At 42.7% G+C, this 4,169-nt stretch overlaps 1 protein-coding gene across 2 annotated transcripts in view; it reads right to left on the bottom strand.

Moving 5' to 3' along the window:
- Nucleotides 1-4,169, bottom strand: part of GABRR2 (gamma-aminobutyric acid (GABA) A receptor, rho 2) — a 69,909-nt gene that overhangs the window by 2,647 nt on the left and 63,093 nt on the right. The window lies entirely within an intron of this gene.

Here is a 4,169-nt window from a genome sequence, read left to right as displayed (position 1 = left end):
TTTAATAGAGACAGGGTTTCATCATGTTGGCCAGGCTGATCTCAAACTCCTGACCTCAAATGATCTGCCTGCCTTGGCCTCCCAAAGTGCTGCGATTACAGGCATTAGCCACTGCGCCCGGCCAACAATTCTTGAATAATTAACATAGACTCGTAGATATAAGGGAATTAGGGATAAAAGGTCAGTAAGAGGTCATCTCTCTCTCTTTTTTTTTTTGTTTTTTAGATGGGGTCCTGCTTTATTATTACCCAGGCTGGAGTGCAGTAATGCCATCTGGCTCACTGCAGCCTCCACCTCCTGGGCTCAAGGGATCCTCCCACCTTGACCTCCCAGGTAGCTGGGGCTACAGGCACACGCCACCACACCCAGCTCATTTTTGTATTTTTTGTAAGATAGGGTTTTGCCAAGTTGCCCTGGCTGGTCTCAAACTCCTGGGTTCAGGGGATCCACCTGCCTTGGCCTCCCAAAGTGCTGGGATTATAGGCGTGCACCACCATGCCCAGCCCTATTCAACTCTTTGTATTTAGGTATAATCACACCCAAACTGATAAAATTGTGTGATATTATCATGGGGGGTTATTTATTTATTTAAGGCACGGGTCTTTACTTCTCCTTGCTCTAAACTGAAAATCTTTCTGCTAAAATGAAATAGACTTTTCTCCTACGATTTTGAGTTCAAATCAGGAAATGCCAAAAATTCTGATAATCCCTGTTTTCCAGATTGGCCCGTTTCTAAGAAAGAGGAAGTGGCTCCTGGCATGTCAGACAAGGTCTGGCTAATCAGCCAAAGTATTGGAGCAGCTGAGGGGAGGCAGGCCCTGGGCTCCCACGTGCTCCCACCTGCACTTGTCTGCCATTCAAACCAAGGGTGGGCCTATTGGGTCCCAGGCAGCTTTTCCCTTTACAGAGTGGAAATCATACTTCAGTGAGCATCAGAAGCACCTGGGAGCTTGCTTAAAATGTTGATTCCAGGGTGCCATCCTCAGAGAGTCTGAATCAGTAGACCTAGGGTGTGGTCTGCTGCGGGAAGTCAGGGACCCTGAACGGAGGGACCAGCTGGAGCCATGGCAAAGGAACATAAATTGTGAAGATTTCATCTTCATATGGACATTTATCCATTCCCAAATAATACTTTTATAATTTCTTATGCCTGTCTTTAATCTCTTAATCCTGTTATCTTCGTAAGCTGAGGATGTACATCACCTCAGGACCACTATGATAATTGTGTTAACTGTATGAATTGATTGTAATTCAATCTATGTTGAAATATTGGGGGTGGGTTCTCCCAGTAGTGGTCTCAGGAATCTGTTTTTTGAGAACCTGTCTTAAACCCAGGAATCTATTTTTAGCAGACTCAGGAGGGGATTCCAGGGCAGGTACTCCATGGCTTCCACTTAGGAACCTCAGCTCTATTGGGAACCATTTCAATGACCATGAATATTAGTTTCTCTGTGAGGCAGCAGATGGTGCCTTCTCACCTCTGTCTGCTCTCCAGCAACCTGCTTCTTGGTCTTAAACCCTACATTTGACAACAGCAGAGTACGAGCTCTCACCTCCTGGATGTCTGTTCTCACACAGACAGAGGGGGAGACTTAGGGGCCCGAGGCCCTCTCCACAGATGACTTCCTCGTCTCTTTAAACAAAGTCATACAATGGCTGGCAAAGATCAGGACCTGATATGGAAACAGGGCAAGTTGTGCTGGTAAACTGTTCGTTTGTGAGCCCCTGTTTGTCAGATGAGGCCTTTGCTATTTTTTTCAACTGCTCTATACAGGAAAGTCTAATGATTTATAAATCAAAATGTTTAAATATTGTCCAAAAGCCTGTGATAATGACCAATGTACAAATTACCAAAGTTTAAACAAGTAAATTTTCTGAAGTAAAAAAGGTTTGACTAAAGCTTTAAAAATAAGCAACCTAGTATAATATATTTGGAGATGTAAACTAAAAATAAAGTTCTAAGCCCCCAGACTGACTGAACTGACCCCCCTCTTGGTCAAGGGGACCCCAGAGAAACCTTAAAAACTGAGTTCCCAGTCATGATGGGACAAGAGGCCAGACACACCTTGTTATTCCTCCTCCTTTTGGGGTTTAGACACAACTGACCAGCGTTAATGCTGAAATAGAGATCGTAAGACAGAACAGATTCTTTATGGCCCTAAGAGACCAAATTACAAACAGTACCTAAGGCCATTCTAGGACCACAGTGAAGTCACACACCCCTGCGCTTAGAGAATATACTGTGTGCTGCCACAAGGTTTTTCTTTTTCTCTTTCAACTAAACAAGCACTGGTCTCGAGATAAATGATGTTAAAACAATTTGAGGCTGGCGCGGTGGTTCACGCCTGTAATCCCAGCACTCTGGGAGGTCAAGGGGGTAGATGGCTTTGACTCCAGAAGTTTGAAACCAGTCTCAGCAACATGGCAAAATCCCATCTCTTTTAAAAATATAAAAACTAGCTGGACGTAGTGGTGCATGCCTATGGTCCCAGTTACTTGGGAGGCTGAGGTGGGAGGACAGCATGAGCCCGGGAGATGGAGGGCAGTTAGCAACCACTGCATTCCAGCCTGGGTGACACAGCCAGACCCTGTCTTAAAAAAAAAAAAAAAATTGCAGCTCACCGACCATCAGACACTGAGTAACCAACCCCTGGCCCCTATTCCACCAGCCATAACTATAGCTTTGACTGGACAAGAGAGTGATTTTAGTAACCTTCTCTTGATAAGACCATCAATTCTGGACCAGTCCTGGTCAGTTTACAGAGGCTCTTCACTTGAGTGCCTTTGTGTCCCTTTTGCATATAGGGTCTAACTGTAATACATTGAACTGTTAAGTCTCCACCCCAGGGTGAACATGGGTTGTATGTTACATGCACATTTGTTCAATAGGTATGTGTCAGGACTACCTTCAAAAATATTCATAAATCTTCCTATAGCCTATTGAATGTGTATATTTAGCCATATTCAGCATAAAGCTCCTACTCTAACACCTCCTCCTTCAAAGTGCCTGTGTCCAGGTCTTTACAGGAAGCTGCACTCCCCAGCCTGCAGGATGGCCACCTTGCAGACTGGAATCCTTTGTAAGAAATAAAGTCTCCTTTTTCAAATTTATAAATTTTTGATTTTTTTAAGTGAACAGAAACAAAGTGGAAATACTTGACAGGTATAATGCAGGTGTTGAAAGACAATTTTTGAAAAGGCAACATATTCTCTTTTCCTAAAATGTAAAGGTCCCATTGACCAAAATGTCATTACATGACAAAAATAAATTATTTTAATTCTAAAAGCTCCCTTATGCTAAAAGGCTAATGGCCACTCAGTTGTGCATAAATGTGAGATTTTCATGTCCCTTTATCTCCACAGCTTTTAGATGAACACCCATTTTGATTAGTGCAATGATTGACCATGATCAGGGAGCAAGTCAGCATTATTATTATTTACGATTAGGTTGGTGCAAAAGTCATTGCAGTTTATGTCATTCCTTTTGCACAGACCTAACACTAAAATGAACAGGAGTCTGACTATGAACGAAAGACTGCCTCCCTGTGCCAAAGGCTCATGAGCATGGCTTTGTGAAATCTCCCAGTGGTATTCTATCTCATAGTTTGCAGTTGACCCTTGAACAACATAGGTTTGAACTGTGGAGATTCACTTAGATTTTCTTCCACCTCTGCCACCCCAGACACAGTAAGACCAATCCCTCTCTTTCGTCCTCCTCCTCAGCCTACTCAGAGTGAAGATGACCAGGATGAAGCCCCTATGACCATCCACTTCCACTTCATGAATTATAAAAACATTTTCTCTTCCTTATGATTTTGATAACATTTTCTCTCTAGCTTACTTTATTGTAAGAATATAGTTTATAATACATATAACATACAAAATAGGTGTTAATCGACTATTTATCTTATCAGTAAGGCTTCCAGTCAACATGAGGCCATTAGTAGTTAAGTTTTGGAGGAACCAAAAGTTATACTTGGATTTTCTACTCCACAAGGGGTCAGCCCCCCAACCCTGCCTTGTTCAAGGATCAACTGTAGTATAATATAGTACAGTACAGTATAAATAGTATAGTATTTATTTTTTTATTTTGTTTTTTTTGAGATGGAGTCTTGCTCTGTCACCCAGGCTGGACTGCAGTGGTGCAATTTCAGCTCATGGCAACCTCC

Source organism: Mandrillus leucophaeus, unplaced genomic scaffold (assembly GCF_000951045.1).
Source record: "Mandrillus leucophaeus isolate KB7577 unplaced genomic scaffold, Mleu.le_1.0 Scaffold268, whole genome shotgun sequence".
Lineage (NCBI taxonomy): Eukaryota > Metazoa > Chordata > Mammalia > Primates > Cercopithecidae > Mandrillus > Mandrillus leucophaeus.
This window is presented reverse-complemented; position numbering and strand designations above follow the sequence as displayed.